The sequence below is a fragment of the Neoarius graeffei genome, chromosome 18 (assembly GCF_027579695.1).
Source record: "Neoarius graeffei isolate fNeoGra1 chromosome 18, fNeoGra1.pri, whole genome shotgun sequence".
NCBI classification, from domain to species: domain Eukaryota; kingdom Metazoa; phylum Chordata; class Actinopteri; order Siluriformes; family Ariidae; genus Neoarius; species Neoarius graeffei.
Window position 1 is genome coordinate 20,069,047 of NC_083586.1, and position 24,577 is coordinate 20,093,623.

At 45.4% G+C, this 24,577-nt stretch overlaps 1 long non-coding RNA gene across 1 annotated transcript; it reads right to left on the minus strand.

The window, feature by feature from the left end:
• Nucleotides 1-514: 514 nt before the first annotated feature.
• LOC132866637 (uncharacterized) lies at nt 515-797 on the minus strand. Its single transcript, XR_009650605.1, has 2 exons — nt 711-797; nt 515-585 (listed from the first exon to the last, which is right to left on the minus strand). It is a non-coding gene; the product is annotated as an uncharacterized LOC132866637 (long non-coding RNA).
• Between the last annotated feature and the right edge of the window lie 23,780 nt (nt 798-24,577).

Consider the following 24,577-nt stretch of genomic DNA (forward strand, 5'->3'; position numbering starts at 1 on the left):
GACAAGATAAGTGCAAAGTAAGCATTGTGCATGTGTGTGCAAATGGATCAGAACCCAGATAGCAAAAATCAGTTGAATCAACATTGAAATAGCGTTTGGCAGAAAACATTGAAATAATGTTGAAATTATATTGAAAGTGTTCCCTTGAATTTGGGTTGAATCAATGTTGAATTTTCAACCCTATCAGCATTGAATCAATAGTGATTCAACCATCATCTAAATAGAAACTTACATTTAAATTTCCGTTGATTTCATGTTGAAATAATATACTGAATCAATGGTGATTCAACCATCATCTAAATGGAAATCGACATGTCATGACACTGAATCAATATCTGTTTGACCATTATCTAAAAGGTACATATGCTAATAGAGTATAATTACTTTTATTATTCATTCAGAGTTACTTCATGGGTGTCTATCAGCCTACACAGACAGATCAAACACTGCATACAACCACATACATTCATACATACATATTTGTCAATTACTGAATGAAATAACAGAAGAGGGATTGTTTGTTATTGTTGTTTTATTGTGTCAGTAACAACAGAAAAAAAAAAGACTTCAATCCTGAAGTGGAGGCTGTGGGAGAAGCAGAGGCAACATTTATGTCAGTGCTCATGATAGAATGTTTTGCAGACAGCAAATACTACAAATCACCTCTTACTTTTACAAAACAGCAATTTAGGAATATCAAGTTCACTTACATCTAGTTCCTTTTCTTTCCCCCGACACGCCAAGGGGCGTACCGAAGCCAATTTTTCACCAATTCGCTGAAGGCCTGCTGGGTAAGCCGCCGGTCACTCTGCCAAGCAGCAGCTGAAAGACAGGAATAATACAAAAGTTGTATGACATATAATATAATTCCATTACTAAGAACTGCATTTCTTAGTTTTATTTCATTATTAAGAATTGCATTTCTTGAGGCAAACCACAAATGGTATCTTTCGTTCACTGTGTGATTGTGTGGAGGGCTATGAAATAAGATTAAAGAATCTGCTAAGTGTAATGTTAGATAGAATGTTTGACCTGACTTAAAGAGTTTAAGCAAGGCATTTGTACAGGGGTGTGTGTGCGCGTGCGTGCTACCACATTAACCAACATTTCTTGGATCAACAGCATGTGTCAGAGTCTGCTAAGTGTAATGTTAGATAGAACGTTTGGCCCGACTTAAACAGTTTAAACAAGGCATTTGTAGAGGGGTGTGTGCGCCTGCGTGCTACCACAGTAACCAATATTTCTTGGATCAACAGCATGTGTCCAAATTTTAATCTTAGTTTGTGATGAAATACAATGGTTATCTGAAAACAGTTCTTTAAGTGTACAATATTGAACTTTTACCATTACTGTGTCAAAACGGCACGTGTGTCAAGAAGGAACATTTATATAAACTCACCAAACATGCACTCCTGTAGCACGGTTTCTTTAAAAGCCTTTTTGTTATTCTTGCCAGCCCAACTGTAGCTGCAGGCCAGGCCATTGGTAAGTGCTGTTCCAAGCATCCTCCGAACCATAGACTCAGAGGAAGTGCCTCCCACCAAGGCCAAGTGGGCAATCTAGTGAGATAAGAGGAAAAATGGAATAAAGCTCATGCCAGTTTGCCTATAGAGTGCCTAAGTTTCCGCCCCTTCCGGGCGCTTCATGGGGCCAAAGATCAGTTCACTGTTGAGTGGGATCTACTGGACAGATCAACCTCACACCATATAGTGAGATGAACATTGTTTTTTTAATTATTATTAATTGAAACACAATAAGAAATGTACAAGTCAAGATCAGTTTGTTTAACAAATTACCATCTTTAGACGGACTGCCTCAGTCTTCAACAATGCTTCAGCATTGTTAAAGTCTGCCTCATTGCTGAGGGGCAGTTTGATGGGGCACTCCGGAGCTTGATCTTGATCGGGGATCCCTTGATCAGGGATGCCACCTGCCATGTGCCCCCTGAGGAACTGCATATCCCTTGCGAGTCCTCTCACCACCACAAGCACCTCTGCTACCATCTCCGTCAGCTTCTCGATGGTGATGTCTTAAAAAAAAGGATGGAAATAAATTGTCATGAGAGAAAAATGTGCACATCACTTATGTTGTTGTTGGGGTTCACCCAGAAAGAGACCCCGATTCCTTCATGAGCCCCCTCAGATCTGAGGACGAGAATGATCAGGTCAAGAGAAACAGACAAGGGAACACCAGAGAGTTCACATGCCGGTTTATTCGCACAGTCACCTCGTCAAAATGAAAACATTTTTGAAAACGTCTTATAGTGTCTCTGTGTTTATGTTTTGTCTTCATGTGTGTGTGTGTGATGGGTGTGCATCTATGTGGAAGTGTGTAATGATCTTGAATCAATCGTAATATAATAACATATTTTTGCTGACAGTAAGGTACAGATAGATATCAGAGTCTTGGCTAATAAGTATGGAATGTTAAACATAGATAATGTCTAGTCTACGGAGAAGGTCAAAGACACTAGTTTGCACAGAAAGGATCTTAATAATCTCATCTCATTATCTCTAGCCGCTTTATCCTTCTACAGGGTCGCAGGCAAGCTGGAGCCTATCCCAGCTGAACTACGGGCGAAAGGCGGGGTACACCCTGGACAAGTCGCCAGGTCATCACAGGGCTGACACATAGACACAGACAACCATTCACACTCACATTCACACCTACGGTCAATTTAGGGTCACCAGTTAACCTAACCTGCATGTCTTTGGACTGTGGGGGAAACCGGAGCACCCAGAGGAAACCCACGCAGACACGGGGAGAACATGCAAACTCCACACAGAAAGGCCCTCGCCGGCCCCGGGGCTTGAACCCAGGACCTTCTTGCTGTGAGGCGACAGCGCTAACCACTACACCACCATGCCGCCATCTTAATAATTAACATGAATAATTCTTAACACATGAATGTGTGTTCAGTCAGTAAATTACATCTTGATTCCATCAACATAAGTAAAATAACAAATAACAATATGTCTTTAATAATGCTAAAACAAGGAATGTTATAAGAAAATAAACATAAAAAATAAGAACAACTTAACCACAAGAACAATGATAATATGTCTGAAAGAGAGAGAACAATTAAACAACTAACAGGTTAATTAACTAAATTAGGTTAATGCTTTTAAACTAAAAACCCTTAGAATCATAAGATCTTAATTATAATTATAATGTAATTATGAAACTAATCTAGAACTATAAAACTAACATTAATCACGGAATGCATTCATTAATTACGGGATCCAAATCACTACCATAGTATATTTCAATATATTTCAGTATATTTCATAGCTTTTATGAAGCTATGACCTAAGTTTCAACTTTAATTCTACCATTTCAGAGTGTGTGTGAGTCGATTTAACACTAAAACAGACCTTGGTGGGTCCTTCAGACACTTCTCTGTTCAAAATACACTCTCATATCAAAGAATAAACAAAATGTTCCCAAACAATGTCCAGCCGGACTAAGGTCGTTTCAACTAATATAATTTTGACACAGAATAATTCGCTGAATTCTTAACTAAACTTACATATGTCTACATATATCTTGATTTAACCTACATATAATAAAATTTAACCTAACAGTTGTTACATACAGTACCATAACTGCTTTTAATAGACTTACCTTTGTAAAGCTGCCCACTACCTTGCATGGTCACATCTGTAAAACAATTTATGCACGTTAATTTCATGCATTTCTCTAGTGTAAACCAGACTTTATAGTTAAGGTGTTATTGCAGAATTGTGTGCACATGACTGTACAAAAAGGAAATATGGCATCATACTTTCTCTCTGTGGGACCTGCAGCTGGTGGTAGGTAGCGCCTGATTCTGAAACACAATAAGAAACGTACAAGTCAGTCAAATAAGACTCAAATTCTATTAAAGGTGTCAAATACAGATGCTTATGAGGCTACCGACAACTATTTGGTAGCTTACCATTGAGAAATTGGTCACGTGGAGATATGTCACCAAACAGATCTACAAAAGGGGAAAAACAAGTTGTGTGAAACAGGCTTGTACAAAATTCAGAATTTAATATTGAATATGAATTGGCATCATTATTTTGAATCTGCATAGAATTGAATTTAAATTGGGATTACAGGAAGTTGAATTTCTCTGCAATTCAGACAAATAAATTCATTCATTCTTATAGCATATCAGTGCAAATGTGATCCTTTTAGCATACATTTTTCTTCCAAATGGGGATGATTATATCACAAAGACTTCAAATAAGAAATTAAATGTGATTTACCATGTCTTGTCAGTTGTGACGGCCTAAGCTGACCGTAATGGCCTGGAGCCGACCTTGGTGTTGTTACTGAAAAGTACACACATTTTAAAATTAAAATGCCTGCTGATTTATGCATCATACCAACGAGTTCCTGATAAATACATAAAACATACATTACATCAATACATACACTACTTCATTTACCATAGTTTTCAAACTTAAAGTACAATGTGCGATTTTGATGTCATTTTGAAGTGTATTGCATGCAAAAGACAGTTATACATACCAAAAGAGTGTGAGGAAATAATCCTATTGTCATCCTAACCAAAGTGTATACATAGCATAGCTGAGTTTTATTTCATAAAACTATTATCGCCACCTCATTCATAAACTGGAACGGCAAGAAGGGACGGGCTGCAGCTAGTAGTTTAGCCAGCTAATTTTTAAATAAAACTCTGCTATGCTACGAATACACTTTGGTCAGCACATGCCAGCAGGATTATTTCTTCACACTCTTTTGGTAGGGGTGTTTTTGCATGCAATACGCTTCAAAATGACATCAGAATCGCACATTGTACCTTTAAGGCACATCAGATTTTAAGACACATCAAGGAATCTCAGTATCATTTTCATACAAAGAGGTGCACCGGATTTCACAGCACTTTGAAAATAAGTCCAAAGTCCCTTTTAGTCCAAAAAATACAAACAAAAGACCATGCTAAATCGTGAATATAAGCTGCAGCAAGGTGAAATCAAACAGTATTCAAGTTGACAACATACCCTTTCATGCACTCCGGACAGAGCACGGATAAATTCGTAAAAGTCCACAGACAACCTCGATGTGAATGAACCAACTAGCTCACAGTTGCCGCCCAAATATGTTCATAGCTAATTTTGTTCATAGCTAATCAACATTTATCCTGAGGCGCTGAGCAGAAGACTGTAACTCGTGTAACTCGGTGTAGCTAAAGCTTGCGGCAGCTGCTTGTATTGGACTGTCTTTTGTTTGGCATATTTCCCATGTCAATTTCTTAATCATACGAGAAATAAATTATTCCCTTTGAAAAGATGTCAGGAATCGTCCTAGCCATTTCTAGCATAGCAGACCCGCCTCACCTTATGAAAATCACGATAATACAGGTCAGGTTAATTGTCACAGAGGGCTGTCCTTTTATAGCTACCATTTCACTACTACGAAGCTTGTACACTTAACCACTATTTTTAACCACACTTACCACAAAGAGGAGAACTGGCCAGTGTTGTTGAAGCAAATTTCTTCAGTCGCAAGCACGGACAGTCTATGGTTGCAAGTCTCGTCGTCAATGGAGCTCGAGCTCTTCTGAAAGTTCTTCTGAGAGACGGTTATTTGGACCATTCCAAATAGCGGCCGGTACGGTAGAAAACGGAGATGTTTGTTTTTCTGTTCGTATTTTCCTTACATGTTGCACACACAAGATTTGCACATACCCATAAATAATAATCTATTCTTCATAGTTCCTTGTGCTCTATTAAAATTCTAAATTAAATAAATGAAATTCAATGAAATATAGGAAACCGCCCTCCCACAAAATGGTCTCACCCAGAGTGCACCCCAGGCTCCCATCCAGTGGTGCAGTGTATGACAACAACAAAATCAACATGTATTCAACATTGATCAAATGTTTCCTTCAACCATTACATTGATTCGAACACATTTTTTCAACTTTTTTATTTTATCAGTGGTTGATTCATGGTTGATCCACCATCAGTGTTCAACTATAACTGTAAATCAACCATCTTGACCAAATATCAACATTGAAATAACATCATTTGCTATCTGGGAAATGGATGCGAAACTGTAGTTTCAGTCTGAACTCTCAGTTCTTTGGGGGTAACAGTGAGTTGAAGACTCTGCTTGAGGGAAAAAGCCGTTGCAGTGTCTGGTAGTGACGGTTCAGATGCTGCAGTACCTTTTGCTAGACGGCAGGAGGGAGAACAGTGCATGTGATGGGTGGGACTCGTCCTGCACTATGCTGTTGGCACGATAAGCTTCTTATCGAGTTGGGAGATGGGTGGGAGAGAGACCCTGATGATCCTCTCCGCCATCCTCACTATCCGCTGTAGGGACTTTTCTTCAGTGACGTTGCAGTTCCCGAACCAGACAGTGATGTAACAGTAGAGAATGCTCTGTGGTCCCTCAGTAGAAGGATGTGAGCATGGGATGAGGGAGACTGGCCTTCTTCAGCTGTCACAGAAAGTGTAGATGCTGTTGAGCTTTCTTGGTGATGGCGGTGGTGTTCACGGTTCAGGTGAGGTTGTCTTCCATGTGCACTCCCAGGAACTTCACACTGCTGACTGTTTCAACAGTAGAGCTGTTGATGTGCAGTGGGGAGCAAGCAGCAAGATTTTTCCTGAAGTCAGCAACAATCTCTTTAATCTTCTCAACATTAAGAGTCAGGTTGTTGTCCTGACACCATTCCACCAGGCATTTGACCTCTGCTCTGTATGCAGACTCATCATTGTTAGTGATGAGATCCACTACTGTTGTGTCGTCTGCAGACTTGATGATGTGATTTGAGCTGTGCTGGGCAGCACAGTCATGCACCAGCTGAGTAAACGTGTGTTGCACTTTGTTTGGTGATTGGGCTGCGCATGCGCATTCTGTGCTACGCACTTCCTGGTTCCTGAGTTGTTTGCAGTGAGTCCTTTTTTCCTGCGAGTGTTGGCGTTAATTACTAATCTATTTTAAAAAAATTTCTACAAATAATTTTCCAGTATCCTCTTCATTTTTATAGTACTGTCGCTTTCCTTTTTGTACTTTCCACTTTCATTTTCCTTTTTCCGTTTTTTTCTCTCTTTTTTCGGAAGAACGCCGAGACCGGAAGCTTTCCTTTTCTTTTTTCTCTCCTCCTGCTGAATGAAAAGACTCAGGATTACCACTATTCTTGACACAAAGGGGATTAAAACAAAAGATATGGTTAAAAATCTTGGTGTTTTCATTGACAGCAAGCTAAACTTTGACAGTCACACGAAAGCAATCACTAAATCGGCATTTTATCACCTCAAAAACATTTCCAAACTAAGAGGACTTATGTCAAAAAATGATCTGGAAAAACTTATGCATGCCTTAATCAGTCACTACGTTTACATGGACATCCAAATCGAGCTACTGTCAGTAATCGAGCAAAGGGTCCCAGCAGGGGTGCCAGAGAAATCCAATCCTACATGCACAGTGTTTAAATCGAGCTATTGTTATGAGGTGCATTGTGCACCTGAGCCACAGGTGGCGCTACATGCCCCATCGTGTTGGTACACTTCCGGTTGTCGTCATGAAGAAGAGCTATTCAAGAGTATAAACAAAGTGACTACAGGCGGAAATTAGCATGTACTGCTATAACCTGGTACAGACATCTGTCCTTACCACAAGGATAATGTTTAATTTGTGCACTGTCCCTTTTAAAAATAAAATAAACTCTAAACTCTAAGAAGAGTGGTTGTAGTTTGTATGTACGAACAGAAGTGTTCCTAATAAAGTGGGCGGCTAAGGTGAAGTGTCATGCCGACCGAGGCTGTTTTTTTTTTTTTTTTTCCGACCGAGGCTGTTGTGTTTCCCGCTTGTGGTCTCGTCACTTGTCACTTCCAGAAGGGGCAGTGCTGAAGTAAGTAGCTGGACTGCGTGGCTCGATAGGGTATACATGCACTAAGTAGCTCGGCTACAATCGCGTAATCTAGGTCGTGTAGCTCGATTGCAAGAAATCAAGTTCGATTCAATTTCTGCCTAGCTAAGGTGTTTACATGCCATTTAGAGCTTCGATTTCAGACGAGCTACGGCAGAAATTCGATTTTCTCTATGTGCATGTAAACGCACTGAGTAGTAGGGTTGATTACTGCAATGGCCTTTTCACAGGCCTGCCAAAAAAGACCATCAAACGATTTCGGGTGATTTAAAATGCAGTGGCTAGGGTTCTCACATGAACAAAAAGAACAGAGCACATTACTCCAATTCTAAGGTCCCTTCACTCACTACGTTTACATGCACATCCAAATCGAGCTGCTGTCGGTAATCGAGCTGAAGGTCCCAGCAGGGTGCCAGAGAAATCCAATCCTACATGCACACAATTGAAATCGGGCTATTGTGTGAGGTGCATTGTGCACCCGAGCCACAGGTGGCGCTACACGCCCCATCGTGTTGGTACACTTCCGGTTGTCGTCATGAAGAAGAGCTATTCAAGAGTGTAAACAAAGTTATCAGTTCCGTGTTCTCCATTGCGCGTTTTTCTCCCGTCCATGAATTTTAATATATTCAACTCCTTAAGCTGAATGAGCATGAACTCTGTCTCCTCATTGCTCCAGAAGTGCACGTTTCTGCTTGCCTGTGGCAGTGGGGGCGTGGTCAAGCGCCGGTCTGTGACAGGAGGGCGGAGCCAGGGAAGGTGAGTGGCAGAATAACTACACCTGACGGTAATTAACCTGTGTTTGTGTGTCTTCCCAGTAACCGCGCCCTATTTAAGGAGGGAGAGCAGAAGGGACAGCTCATCCCGGGACTAGAACACAGTGTGCGCGTGCGTGGTTTTCTCTCAAGAATAAAAGTAGGCTGTTAAACTGAAAAGTCTGACAATAAAAAGCCTATTAGTACCAGAAGCTTTGTCCTGCCGTCCTCTGTGCTCCACCCACACTTCAGAGAGCTCTACATCGCCATTTTCTCTTCTTCGTTTGTTCCTCCTGACCTCTTCTGCTGCTCGCTACTACTGTTGTCATGCCGACCGAGGCTGTTGTGTTTCCCGCTTGTGGTCTTGTCACTCGTCACTTCCGGAAGGGGCAGTAAGTAGCTCGACAACTAGCTCGACAGGGTATACATGCACAAAGAAGCTCGGCAGAAATCGCATAAACTAGGTCGTGTAGCTCGATTTCAGCCGAATTAAGGTATATACATGGCATTTTGAACTTCGATTTCAGTCAAGCAACGGCAGAAATTCGATTCTCTCTATGTGCATGTAAACGTAGTGACTGGCTTCCAGTAAGCTACAGAATTGACTTTAAAGCATTGCTGCTGGTGTACAAATCTCTAAATGGTACAGGGCCCAATTACCTCTCTGATATGTTGCAGTGGCCTAACCCAATCAGATCTACCAGATTGCAGCAGCAAAATTTACTGGTAAAACCTGTTAAAACAAAGTGTGGTGAAGCAGCTTTTAGCTACTATGCAGTCCAGCTATGGAACCAACTCCCAGAGGACATCAAAAATGCTCCTGCTGTTGGCAGCTTCAAATCTAGACTAAAGGCCAAGCTGTTCTCAGATGCTTTCTGCTAACTGATAAATATCATCTTTACATGTTTTAAACTTTACTTAACTTTTACAGTCTCTGCATGTTTTAAACTTTACTTAACTTTTATTCTATTTTATTCTGCTGTTTTTAACTGAACTTTTACTTCATTTTATTATTTTATTTCTACTATTGTTTAATTCTTGTTTTTTTCTCTCTTCTTCCCCCTTTATTTTGTGTAATTTTATTTTCTATTGTTTACTGTCTTGCTTTTACCTCTGTAAAGCACATTGAACTGCCACTGTGTATGAAATGCGCTATATAAATAAACTTGCCTTGCGTAATGACCACAAGCGGAGGCCATCCACATTGGATCTGCTTTAATATCAACAGATCTTCAATTAAGGTACGTGAATCTTTTCATCATGGCACACCTTCAGCCTGTTCAGTGTGCTGAGTGCAGGATGTTTAGTCATTCTTCCTCCATCGCTAGCGATAGCTTTATTTGGGATAAGTGCAGATTAGTTAGCTCTCTGACGGAGAAGATTAGTGTTAGAAGCGCGTATCCAGGCTTTAGAGAAGGTCAGGGAGTGTGAGAACAGTGTAGTTTCTGTAGAGGAAAGTCTGGATGCCCTTGGTGGAGTTAGTAATTTCCCAACTCCAGCATTAGAGCCCTTACAGCGGGGCGAATGGTTGACAACTTGGCGACATAAGCATAGAGCCAAAGCTACCGCTGAGGCCTGCCCATGGGAGCACCACTCCTCTCCGCATCACATGTCGAACAGGTTTGCTCTCCTTAGTGATGCACCCACTGAGAAACCTGAAAGAGCTCTGGTTATAGGGGACGCTATCATACGGCACGTGAAATTAGCCCAGCCTTTAGGGGCACCAGCAGCTTTAGTCAGGTGTATACTGGGAGCCAGGGTGCTGGACATAGCAGGTAATCTTAGGGTCGTAGGCAAGCACAGGTTCTCAAAGAATAGTTATCCATGCAGGAGCTAATGATATACGCCTTCATCAGTCTGAGGTTACTAAGAGTAACTTTGTAGAGGTGTTTGAATTAGCAAAGGCGATGTCTGATGCTATAGTATGCTCTGGCCCCATCCCAATATAGCGTGGCGATGTAGCTTACAGCAGGTTATGGTCGCTGAACTGCTGGTTGTCCAGGTGGTGCTCTGAAAACAGTGTGGGCTTTATAGATAATTGGGCTAATTTTGAGGGCACTGCCGGCCTGTTAGGGCGGGACGGTATCCATCCTACTCAAGAAGGTTCTGCTCTCGTTTCCTGCAGCATAGGTCATAGTCTCAGGACAGGCCTAGTTAATTTCTGACAATCCAGAGCTAAGGCCAGGAAGCAGACAAACAGGCTAAACCAACTGTCTGCTAGCTGCACAGAGTTGTCACTCAGGGTCCACGACATCGAGACTGTGTCTGTTCCCCGAGCTAAACAAAAAGGTAGAAATATTCAGAGTTTGTTCCAGTAACCTAATTAATATAAACTTGGATCATACTGGCTGTACAGCTGCTGCCAGCACCTTTGATCTAAAGGTGGGGCTATTAAATATTAGATCTCTTGCATCTAAAGCACTAATGGTTAATGAACTCATTACTGATCAGGAGTTTAATGTACTTTGTTTAACTGAAACATGGATTAAGACAAATTAATATATAGCATGAAATGAAGCGAGTCCTCCTGGATACAGTTATATACACCAGCCTCGTCTAACTGGCAGAGGAGGAGGCATCGCGGTTATTTACAATGATTATCTAGGCGTAACACACAAACCTCGTTATAAATTTAATACATTTGAAGTTCTTCATACTCATATAATGTATGTAGCCTCGAAAAATAAGTCTACCCAGTTAATTCCGTTACTTATTATTTACAGGCCTCCGGGGCCATATTCTGAGTTTCTTATAGAGGTATAGGTAACCCAGCGCAAACAACCAGTCTGGTCTGCAGCCATGATGGCGCTCCCCCAGCTTGTCACACTGGGGGTAAAAAGCGGCGACTGTGGGAAGTGGGGGAAGGAATGCAAGAGCATCTCACTGCAGTGATCTTCAGAGGGAGTTGTTGTTCCAGCAACGGCCTTGGCCAAGGCCAGTGCTGTCTGAGGGAGCTGAAAGCAGATAAGATTGGGATTGTTTGGTCTTGGGGCGAGTAGACACATTCTTTTACACGACTACTCTTTGTCCATTCTGGTCTCCGACTTGCTTTACTTTGGTCGAGCTCCCGCTCGAACCAGACTTGAAAGCGTCTTCCACTTCACTCTATTCTCCATCAGGGACTTGATTTCCTTCACCTCGGTTAAGTTGATGTCAGTTCTTAAGTTGTCAATGAAGTTGAGCTTTGGCCTCCCTTGGCTTCTTTTTCCTTTTGTAGGTTCCCATGATACTAATTTGGAAGCTATAATGTCAGGGTGTCTGATGCAATGAGCTGCCAGTTTCATTCTTCTTGTCCTTATTTTCTCTGTGACTAATGGCAGATCTTGATATTAGAGCCCTGCACTCCCGCGGGAGTCCCGCAGGACTCGCAGGACCCGCCGCAAAGCAGTGCGGCGTGGGACAAATTTTGAAAGCTCATTGCGGGCGCAGGCGGGACCGGAAGTGCACATATGCGCGCGCGGGCAGGAGCGCACATATGCAGCGCGGGTGGGAGCGGTGATAAGCTGCAGTCCTGCTAACTAAAAATGTGCTTGAAATAAAATTTATAAATTATTAATTTATGTCTATCATATATAATTTGTGCTGGATATTTTATTTGGCATTAATAAAAACATTTTAAGTTGCCTAAATTTGCAGAGATAGTCAGATTGCCAGATTGAGTGAGAAATGGCATCTTAAACTTGCCATTGATCACCCTAAGGAGAAAGTCTTTGATCACTCTAATGACTCGCAGTTCATACCCAGCTAGCAAGAGAACCATGAGTGAATTGATTTACTTGTTGCGTTAGTCTACAACTTTAATCAGAGAGACAGGTTACACAGTGACGGTAGGCTTGACTCAATGCTATCCCAGAAATCCTTCCTGTAATATGTAAATTTGGCTGTCCAATCAGAGGCGGCCAAATTTGCATATTACAGGAAGGATTTCTGGGATAGCATTGAGTCAAGCCTACCGTCACTGTGTAACATGTCTCTCTGATTAAAGTTGTAGACTAACGCAAGCAGTAAATCAATTCACTTCTTTTACTACCTGTAGCTCTGCTTTGCATTAATAAAAAAAAAAACATTGGTACAAAGCAAGCCCATTCACTTTTTTATGCTGATTAGCGAATTACAATGGTTTCTCATGTGATAAAAATTTGTGATTAAATATTTTAATTGTTTGACAGCTTATTATTATTATTATTAGAGATACTACATGCTGATTTCAGAAACAAGGTAAACAATAACAAACGTGAGCTGTAGATATTTATGCTCAAATCCACTCAAAGTAGGGGGCGGGGCACCATCACGCTGTGTCAAGACAAGAACTTTCCTGAGGAATAACGCGAACATCTGCATCATGCGGGATTTGTGGGCGGGAGCGGGACTGAAAATCATAATTCTTTGCGGGAGCGGGCAGGAGTGGGACTGCACAATGTGGGCGCGGGCGGGAGCGGGACTGAAAAATCCGACCCACGCAGACCTCTACTTGATATAGTTGCTCATTAGTGAGTTTTTGCTCCGAGGAGATGTTGAGACACATTCGGAGCATCTGTGTGTAGCATCCATTTAGCCTTCTCATTGTGGATTTGGTAGGTGTCCATGTTTCACTACCATATAACAAAATGGATTCTACAGTGGCAATGAAAAGTTTCAGTTTGATTTTCTGTGACAACCCTGTCTTCCAGATTTCCCTTAGCTTATGGCAACTGCTCCAGGCTAGAGCCTTCCTTACTTGAAAGTCCTTTTCTGAGCTTTCCATATTGGAGCCAAGGTATTTAAAGTTTTTGACTTCCTCTACTAGGTCTCCACTCCTAGTTCTGATTACAATAGGAGCTACCTGATTGTATGCCATAAGCTTGGTTTTCTTGGCGTTAAGGTGCAGTCCCACTTTTGCTGATTCATTTTCCAAACGGAAGAGCATTTCCTGTGCTTGCTTGATCTTTTCTGCCAGCAGAGCTACAGTATGTCATCAGCAAAATCTAAGTCGTTGACTACAACTGGGGGATAACGACTACTTTTTCTGCTTTCAAGTTCGAAACCAAGCTCTGTTTCTTGGTCTCCAAGTGTTTGTCACATGATGACGTCAAAGACTATTACAAAGAGGTAGGGTGCAAGCGTATCCCCTTGCAAGACTCCTGCTGTAATATTGAAAAGATCAGTTTCACTGTCAGGTGACAGGACTTTGGCACGAGTGTTCTCATATAGTTTGTTGATTACATTTACAAGTTTCTCCAGGATTCCATAAGCCCTTAGGATGTTCATCATTTTTCCCCTGTGGATACTGTCAAAGGCTTTACTGAAATCGATGAAGATGATGATTGCCTGAAGATTTTTACTCGGTACACCTTCGATCAGTCTTCAAAGTGCAAGGATTTGGGAGCTTGTTGAGCGACCTGGACGAAAACCATTTTGGTTAGGTCGGAGGAGCTTATCAATCTCAGGTTGTATTCTGTTCAGAATCATTTTGTTGGTGATTTTTGCTGCGACAGAGGTGAGCATAATGCACCTGTAGTTGGTGTATTCACTTAAGTCTCCAGATTTTGGGACAGGAACAAGGTTTCCAATTGCCTACTGCTCAGGTCTTTCACCTTCAAACAGTTTGTTGGAGAAAGACAGTATGATATTGTCAAAGTCACATAGTTTTTCACACAGGCTTCTGGAGAGATTCCATTGGGCCCTGCAGATTTCCCAAGTTTTAGCTTACTCTTTGCTGCAGAATATTCTTCCATTGTGAAAGGATCAGACCAGATATTGAGATTCTGATGTATTTGGGGAATTGCTTCATTGGGTGAACCATCCACTACTGGTTCAAAACCAAGAAGTTGGCTAAAGTGTTGTTGCCATTTCTTTAATCTATCCTCTTTGCTAGTTCCCTTAAGTACACTCCTTTTCACACTTTTCCATCCTGTGATATTGTTAATCAGCTTCCAGCTAACACTGTGCCTATTAGTTGTTTTGGCTTCTTCGACTTGTTGTATCATTGAGTTTAGTTCTTCCTCAGTAACATCCTTATATGCCTCTTCAAGCTTACTTTTAGCTTTTTGTAGGTTTTCAGTTACTGTTGTTTGGAAGTTTCTGGTACTTATCGAACATACATCAGACATTGTTCCTGGCAGCAATCACCCTGGCGTCTTCAGAAGAACATTTCTTCTTTGACCTCTTTTTCCGAGGTATAAATGACCTTGTCGCTTCACTGTTTGCCTGTATGAAGTGCTTGTATGCCTCTGTTGTGGTGTCACTGTCTGCTTGCAGTGCAGCAAACCAGTTTTTTTTTTTTTACCTCCACTGTGTGTAACTGCTGAACATGTTCGTCCCTTAAGATGTTCCAGTCATATGTCACTGTAAGAGACCCTACGTGTGGGTGGAGCACAGAGGACGGCAGGACAGAGATCAGGTTTTATAAAGGGCTTTATTGCCACACTTTTCAGTATAACAATGACAGACACACAACCGGCGTCTGGTTCAGGGCTGAGCTCCTTCTGCTCTCGCTCTCCCTCCTGATATAGGGCGCAGTCACTGGGAAGACACACAAACAGGTTAATTGCTCTCAGGTGACGTGATTCTGCCACTTACCTTCCCTGACTCCGCCCTCCTGTCACAGACCGGCGCTTGACCACGCCCCCGCTGCCACATACCCCCACCGCCCGACTCAGGCCGGGCGGCCGTCCGGCCTGCAGCCGACTCCCCCCCCCCTTGACGGGAGAGGAAGTCCGCCACGACCATCTGCGCCCCCGGCCTGTGGACCACCTTGAAATTAAAGGGTTGGAGCGCCAGATACCAACGGGTGATCCGCGCGTTGGCATCTTTCATGCGGTGGAGCCACTGGAGGGGCGCGTGGTCCGAACAGAGGGTGAAAGGGCGCCCCAGCAGGTAGTACCGGAGGGCAAGAACCGCCCACTTGATGGCCAGACACTCTTTCTCTATGGTGCTGTAGCGCCCCTCACGCACCGACAGCTTCCTGCTGATATACAGGACAGGGCGGTCCTCCCCCTCCACCTCCTGGGACAAAACCGCCCCCAGCCCTCTGTCCGACGCATCGGTCTGCAACATAAAAGGGAGAGAAAAGTCAGGGGAGTGTAGAAGTGGCCCCCCACACAGTGCAGCCTTTACCTCTGAGAAAGCCCGCTGGCACTGCTCCGTCCACTGGACCGGATCTGGTGCCCCCTTTTTAGTGAGATCAGTCAGCGGGCTGGTGACGTCCGAATAATTAGGTATAAACCTGCGATAATAGCCAGCCAGCCCCAGGAACTGTCTCACCCCCTTTTTGGTCTTGGGCCTCGGGCAGGCCGCAATTGCTGCCGTCTTATTAATTTGGGGACGCACCTGCCCGTTGCCCAAGTGGAAGCCCAGATACCGTACTTCCACCCGCCCAATCGCACACTTCTTTGGGTTGGCTGTGAGCCCCGCTCGCCTCAGCGACCTAAGGACGGCCCTCAGATGTTCGAGGTGCCGCTGCCAGTCATTGCTATAGATGATTATGTCATCTAAATATGCTGCCGCATATGTGGCGTGAGGGCGGAGGACTCTGTCCATCAGCCGCTGAAACGTTGCGGGGGCCCCAAACAGCCCAAACGGAAGGGTGACGAATTGGTGTAAACCAAACGGTGTGGAAAAGGCCGTTTTTTCTCGGGATAGTGGAGTCAAGGGGATCTGCCAATATCCCTTCGTTAAATCCAGTGTCGAATAAAAGCGAGCAGTGCCGAGTCGATCGAGCAACTCATCAATACGAGGCATTGGGTACGCGTCGAATTTAGACACCGCGTTGACTTTTCTATAGTCCACACAGAACCGGACCGACCCGTCGGCCTTGGGTACCAAGACCACCGGGCTGCTCCAGTCACTGTAGGACTCCTCGACGATGCCCATTTCGAGCATGGTCTGAAGTTCTTCCCGAACCACCTTTTTTTTGTGTTCAGGTAGCCTGTAAGGGCGGCTACGCACTACCACCCCCGGGGGCGTCTCTATGTGGTGCTCTATGAGGTTAGTGCGACCGGGCAGGGGCGAGAACACATCCGAAAACTCGGTCTGCAACTGGGCGACCTCCGTGAGTTGGGTCGGGGAGAGGTGGTCTCCACAGGGGACCGGAGAGGTACGTGATGCCAATGTCCCTTTTTGAACCTCCGGCCCCAGCTCCGCCTTCTCTGGAACTACCGACACCAACGCCACGGGGACCTCCTCGTTCCAGAGTTTAAGCAGGTTGAGGTGGTAAATCTGTAGCGCCCCACCCCTGTCCGTTCGCCTCACCTCATAGTCGACGTCCCCGACTCGCCGTGTGACCTCAAAGGGTCCTTGCCACTTGGCGATCAATTTGGAGCTCGACGTGGGCAACAGTACGAGTACCTTATCTCCCGGAGTGAACTCTCTAAGGCGCGTACCCTTGTTGTACAGGTGGGCTTGCCGTTCCTGGGCCTGCCGCAAATTCTCCTGAGTTAGGTGGGTGAGCGTGTGGAGTTTTGCGCGCAGGTCCATAACGTACTGAATTTCGTTCTTACTTTGTGAAGGTCCCTCCTCCCAATTTTCCCGCAGCACGTCCAGGATGCCGCGCGGCTTACGCCCATATAATAATTCAAACGGGGAGAACCCCGTGGAGGCTTGGGGGACCTCTCGCACTGAGAACAGCAAGGGTTCGAGCCACTTATCCCAGTTACGTGCGTCCTCACTTACGAATTTTTTAATAATATTTTTGAGGGTGCGGTTGAATCGTTCCACTAAACCGTCCGTTTGTGGGTGATACACGCTGGTGCGGATCGGCTTAATCCCCAATAACCCATACAGTTCGCGCAGTGTTCGTGACATAAACGTAGTGCCTTGATCAGTCAGAATCTCTTTCGGGATTCCAACTCGGGAGATGACGCGGAAGAGTGCCTCTGCAATACTGCGTGCTGAGATATTGCGCAGAGGCACTGCTTCCGGGTATCGCGTTGCATAGTCCACCAGAACTAATATAAAGCGGTACCCTCGTGTTGACCGATCTAATGGCCCGACGAGATCCATCCCAATTCTTTCAAACGGGGTCTCGATTAACGGTAGAGGGCGCAAAGGCGCTTTTGGAATGGCCGCTGGGTTTACTAACTGGCATTCGCGGCATGCCGTACACCACCTACGGACATCGCCGCGAATCCCCGGCCAATAGAAACGGGCCATTATTCGGGCTAGTGTCTTATCCTGCCCTAAGTGTCCAGCCATGGGATTAAAGTGAGCCGCCTGGAATATCAATTCCCGGCGGCTCTTCGGAATTAAAAGCTGCGTGACTCGCTCTTTCGTTTGAGTGTCCTGCGTCACTCGGTATAATCTATCCTTCATAATCGCGAAGTAGGGGAAGGACGCGGTGGCGTTCGGCGGGAGCGTTTGACCATCGATTACTCTCACTTGGTCAAACGCATGCCGCAGAGTCTCGTCTCGCGACTGCTCTAATGGGAAATCCGCGAGGGATTCCCCAATAGAGAGAGGAGGAGCCGGCGGCTCCTCACTCTGACGCGGAGATGACGTAGACGGCTCTGTGACAGCTGCTCCCGCCAAAGCGACCCCGGGACCTCCCCCTGTCAAATGGCAGGACCCACTCTCGACTAGGCATGTCATTAAACCCCGAAATCCCGGCCAATCAGTCCCCAAAATTAGAGAGTGGGTAAGGCGAGGATTAACCGCCGCCTTTACTATGAATTTTTCCCCTCTGAAAATAATGTGGACCGACACCAAAGGGTAGCTGTGAACATCCCCGTGCACACATAACACCTTCACCCCTTGTGCTCCCCCCAATGCCTCGTTTTGAACCAGGCTTTGGCGAATTGAGGTCTGATTACAACCAGAATCCACCAACGCCTGATATGTAGCCCCTTGGATACTCACCGGTATGCGATACGCTCCGGCCCGATCGAGGGCGGCCTCTGGCGCGTCGGGGATCCGAACCACCGCGCCCACTTCCATTGCCGTGCACTGCTGTTGAAGGTGGCCCGGTTCCCCGCAGCGCCAGCAAACCGGCCCGGGCTTTCCCTCTGCACCGGTGATCTGGGGCTCACTCACCTGAGGTGGGGGAGAGACAGACACAGAAGGGAGAAACGGGAGGGCACCGCGGGTGCGGCGGGCCGGCTGGGGGGGTGCCGGCCCCCGCCTCCGCGGAGGGGGAATGGGGCGAGGACAGGACACAGGAGGAGGGGGAGAGAGAGAGAGAGAAGAGGAGAGAAGAGATGCCATCTGCTGTCCTGCCGCCGGGACAGCCGCCAGATGATCCTCCGCCAGCTCGACTGCCTGATCCAGCGACGCCGGGCGGTGGCACTGGACCCACTCTGCGGTTCCGGCTGGTAAGCGGGCGATGAACTGTTCCAGTACCACCTGGTCGACGATTCCCTCGGCGTCGCGATCGTTGGCCCTCAGCCACCGCCAGCAGGCGTCCCGGAGCTGCTGGCCGAACGCGAACGGCCGGCCGACTTCCTCCAGTCGCAGCGCGCGGAAGCGCTGGCGCTGTTGCTCCGGTGTGCGCCCCACGCGCTGGAGGACGGCCCGGCGGAGGTCCGCGAAGGCCAGCCGGCGGTCGGCGGGGAGCTGTAGCGCGGCCAGCTGTGCCTCTCCCGTGAGCAGGGGGAGGAGGCGCGCCGCGCGCTGCTCCATCGGCCACCCCGAGGCTTCGGCGACCTGTTCAAACAACGTGATGAACGCCTCGGGGTCGTCCTGCGGGCCCATCTTGGTGACAATGAGGGGAGACGGGCCCGCGGCCGGAGCGCTGGTGGACCCCGCTGACGCGAGGAGATGCCGGAACGCCTCGCGATCTTCCTGCTGGGCCAGCACCAGGGCTTCGAAGCGCTGCTCCTGCTCCTTTCGGAGCGTAACGAGTGCCTGGTGCTGGCTTTGCTGAGCCGTGGCGAGGGCGTGGACCAGATCGGCGAACGGGGAGGATTCCATGGGGCTGCTGGTTTGGTGCTCCACTGTCCCGGGTTTCGGCACCACTGTAAGAGACCCTACGTGTGGGTGGAGCACAGAGGACGGCAGGACAGAGATCAGGTTTTATAAAGGGCTTTATTGCCACACTTTTCAGTATAACAATGACAGACACACAACCGGCGTCTGGTTCAGGGCTGAGCTCCTTCTGCTCTCGCTCTCCCTCCTGATATAGGGCGCAGTCACTGGGAAGACACACAAACAGGTTAATTGCTCTCAGGTGACGTGATTCTGCCACTTACCTTCCCTGACTCCGCCCTCCTGTCACAGACCGGCGCTTGACCACGCCCCCGCTGCCACAGTCACCCTTGGAGGAGTTTTACTTGTTTGCAGACTCAACTTCATCCTTACAGTAATTACTCTGTGGTCTGAGCCTATGCTACTGAATGTATTGTAAACTTCAGTTTTTCACTGGGTTTATCCATTTTTTTTGTTCACCATGATGAAGTCAACTTGGGTTTTAGTTCCACTCATGTCTGAGATGAAAGTCCATGGTTTGCCTGGTTTCTTTTGAAACTTGGTGTTGGCAACTATAAGTCCGGCTTCATCTACCAGATTGCTAACGATTTTCCCATTTTTGTTGGTACTCTGATGGTATGTAAAAGGTACAATGTCGTTTCCAAGATGTGCATTAAAGTCACCAATTATCAATAATACATTATGCTTCTGTATTTCTTGTATTACTGATCTTAAGTTTTTGTAGTGATCTTCCGCCTCCTCACTACCTTCAACAGGTGAATAGTGAGTTATGACAGTTTATGATGGATATCCTTTACAGATGAAGTTAGTCACAACAATCCTTTTGTTCCAAGGTTTCACTTCTGACAGTGCGTTTTCCGCTTCTCTGTTAATTAGCAACCCTACTCCACCAGCGGCAGTGTTATTCATGTTTCTCCAGGCAGAGGTAGTGATCAATGAGTAGTTTTCATAAGTTTGAAATACTACTGGCTCATCATTGTTCTTGTATACTATCTTGTGATCAACTACTTCAAGTATTGATATTGCATAAGTGTTACATAAGTTCACAAGTTCATACCACTTCCTTTCAGATAGAAGGTACCTCACATTCATAGTTGCCACATAGTTGGTTTCCGAATCAATCCATTTTCCTTTGCAAAGCCAAAAGCTTCTCCATGACGTTATCCATGTTGCGGTTCAAGTTCTGAATAGCCACAGTCTGAGTGCCAACAGCTCGGCCCACCGCTTCAATCATGTCGGGCAGCTTTATAGGGCTTTGGACAGCTGTCACCATTTTCTGATTTCCTCGATACACCAGGGCAATGCATAATCCAATCAGCAAAAGTCCCGTAATCATGGTTCCGAATAGGTAGATGTTTTCAATGTCCTCCACAGGAAGAACCGCCAGGCACATGACCCGCCACCTCTCCCATGCGTCCATCGTGTAGCCAGCTGCGCACGTTCCGGCAGGACAGGCCGGTTCCCCCGAACCCAGGCTTCTCGTCGAGAAAATTGTGTCAATTGCGTGAAGAGACCAGTTTATCAATTCCATGATTTTAGTTTGGAGAGCAGTGCAGAGAGAGTCTCTCAAAAGTATAGACAGACGAGACAGAGAAGCAGGGAAGATAAGGGAAGGAGAGGCAGAGAAATGCGACCACCTTCCATGAGAGTATGGAGCAACACCTATATATCTATATATGTTACCTCTGGGTGATATTATTCATAAACATTGTATTAGTTTCCACTGTTATGCTGATGACACAGTTGTATGTTTCTGCAAAACCTGATGAGACACCAGCTTAATAGAATTGAGGAATGTGTAAAGGACAGACACTGGATGCTTATTAATTTCCTTCTGCTTAACTCTGACAAGACTGAAGTACTTGTACAAGGACCACATGCAGCTAGAAATAAGTTTTCTGATTACACAGTAACTCTGGATGGCCTTCCTGTTTCTTCAAATGCAGCAGTAAAAGACCTAGGAGTGATTATTGACCCCAGTCTTTCATTCAAAACTCACATTGATAACATTACCCGGATAGCTTTCTTTCATCTCAGAAATATCGCTAAGATAAGAAATGTAATGTCACTACATGATGTGGAAAAACTAGTTCATGCTTTCGTTACCTCCAGGTTGGATTATTGTAATGCCTTACTGTCTGGATGTTCCAATAAGTGCATAAACAAGCTCCAGTTAGTTCAAAATGCAGCCGCAAGAGTCCTTACTAGAACTAGAAAATATGACCACATCACCCCTGTCTTATCCACACTGCATTGGCTCCCCATCAAATTTCGTATTGATTATAAAGTACTACTATTGAGCTTTAAAGCACTGAATGGTCTCGCACCACAGTACCTGAGGGAACTTTTGCTCCTCTATGACCCGCCATGCCTACTTAGATCAGAAGCTGCAGGCTATCTGCTGGTACCTCGTATAGTGAAGGCTACATCAGGGGACAGAGCCTTTTCTTACAAAGCCCCACAGTTATGGAACAGCCTTCCAAGTAGTGTTCGGGAATCAGACACAGTCTCAGTGTTTAAGTCTAGGCTGAAAACATATCTGTTTAGTCAAGCCTTTTGTTAATGGTGTTTATGAGGTAAAGGTGTAGATCTGGAGGGTCCTCAGACAGTGTTTTGGTAAACTGGGATGTATGGATGCTGTCAATCCCCACTCGCTTGCTCACTTGAGTTTGTTGACTGTGTAGTGGCTGGCTGCTTTGTCATGGGGCTCCCTCATGCCTGTGTTACCTTCTGGCTCTCCCCTTTTAGTTATGCTGTCATAGTTAGTTGCCGGAGTCCCTGCTTGTACTCAGTGCAATATGTATACTGTTCCTACTTATTCAGGTGACATTGAGCATACCTAACAACCTGTGTTTTCTCTCTCTTCTCTTCCCCCCTCCCCCCCAAATCTGTCCCTCTGAGTTACATGTCGGTCCTGGGATCGAGGTACTGACCTCTTCTGCTCCTCGGACCTGCCTGATCCATCCTGGTGCCCTGTGTCTGGTTGGAGTCTCATCGCATCACTCCTGTGGAGGGCAGCCCCATGTGGACAGTTGGGGGTCATGCCTGGAGGACTCTCTGGACTCTTGCAGTGGTGCTTTTGTGGCTGGGGACTGCAGTTGACTTGCTGACTTTGGGACTGCGGTTGTCGTGAACGGTTTTGCACTCAGGTTTCCGTCGGTGGGGGGTTTATAGCATCAACGAAGCTGACTTTGTTAGGACTGTTAATGTTATAGTCATGTTGTCTGTTGTTGCCCGGATGGGGATGGGTTCCCTTTTGAGTCTGGTTCCTCTCAAGGTTTCTTCCTCATGTTGTCTAAGGGAGTTTTCCCTAGCCACCATCACCATAGGCGTGCTCGTTGGGGATAGATTAGGGATAAAATTAGCTCATATTTTCAGTCATTCAAATTCTGTAAAGCTGCTTTGTGACAATGTTTATTGTTAAAAGCGCTATACAAATAAACTTGACTTGACTAAACAGCAGTGGACTGAGCACACAGCCCTGAAGGGCGATGATGGTCAGTTTGAGGACCCCAGAGGTGTTGTGTCCTATACAGACCAACTGGGGTCTGTCAGTCAGGAAGTCTAGGATCCAATTATAGAGAGGTGTCCATACCCAACAGGTCCAACTTCAGTACCAGCTTCTCTGGGATGATTGTGTTGAATGCCGAACTGAAGTCAATAACCAGCATTCTGACATACAGTTAGGTCCATAAATATTTGGACAGAGGCAACATTTTTCTAATTTTGGTTCTGTACATTACCACAATGAATTGTGAACAAAACAATTCAGATGAGGCGGCACGGTGGTGTAGTGGTTAGCGCTGTCGCCTCACAGCAAGAAGGTCCAGGTTTGAGCCCCGTGGCCGGCGAGGGCCTTTCTGTGCGGAGTTTGCATGTTCTCCCCGTGTCCGCGTGGGTTTCCTCCGGGTGCTCCGGTTTCCCCCACAATCCAAAGACATGCAGGTTAGGTTAACTGGTGACTCTAAATTGACCATAGGTGTGAGTGTGAATGGTTCTGTGTCTGTGTCAGCCCTGCGATGACCTGGCGACTTGTCCAGGGTGTACCCCGCCTTTCGCCCGTAGTCAGCTGGGATAGGCTCCAGCTTGCCTGTGACCCTGTAGAACAGGATAAAGCGGCTAGAGATAATGAGATGAGACAATTCAGATGCAGTTGAAGTTCAGACTTTCAGCTTTAATTCAGTGGGTTGAACAAAATGATTGCATAAAAATGTGAGGAATTAAAGCATTTTTTAAAACACAATCCCTTCATTTCAGGGGCTCAAAAGTAATTGGACAAATTAAATAATTGTAAATAAAATGTTCATTTCTAATACTTGGTTGAAAACCCTTTGTTGGCAATGACTGCCTGAAGTCTTGAACTCATGGACATCACCAGACGCTGTGTTTCCTCCTTTTTAATGCTCTGCCAGGCCTTTACTGCAGTGGTTTTCAGTTGCTGTTTGTGGGCCTTTCTGTCTGAAGTTTAGTCTTTAACAAATGAAATACATGCTCAATTGGGTTGAGATCAGGTGACTGACTTGGCCATTCAAGAATATTCCACTTCTTTGCTTTAATAAACTCCTGGGTTGCTTTGGCTTTATGTTTTGGGTCACTGTCCATCTGTATTATGAAACGCTGACCAATCAGTTTGGCTGGATTTGAGCACACAGCATGTCTCTGAATACCTCAGAATTCATCCGGCTGCTTCTGTCCTGTGTCACATCAATAAACACTAGTGACCCAGTGCCACTGGCAGCCATGCATGCCCAAGCCATCACACTGCCTCCGCCATGTTTTACAGATGATGTGGTATGCTTTGGATCATGAGCTGTACCACGCCTTCGCCATACTTTTTTCTTTCCATCATTCTGGTAGAGGTTGATCTTGGTTTCATCTGTCCAAAGAATGTTCTTCCAGAACTGTGCTGGCTTTTTTTAGATGTTTTTTAGCAAAGTTCAATCTTGCCTTTTTATTCTCGAGGCTTATGAGTGGCTTGCACCATGCAGTGAACCCTCTGTATTTACTTTCATGCAGTCTTCTCTTTATGGTAGAGTTGGAT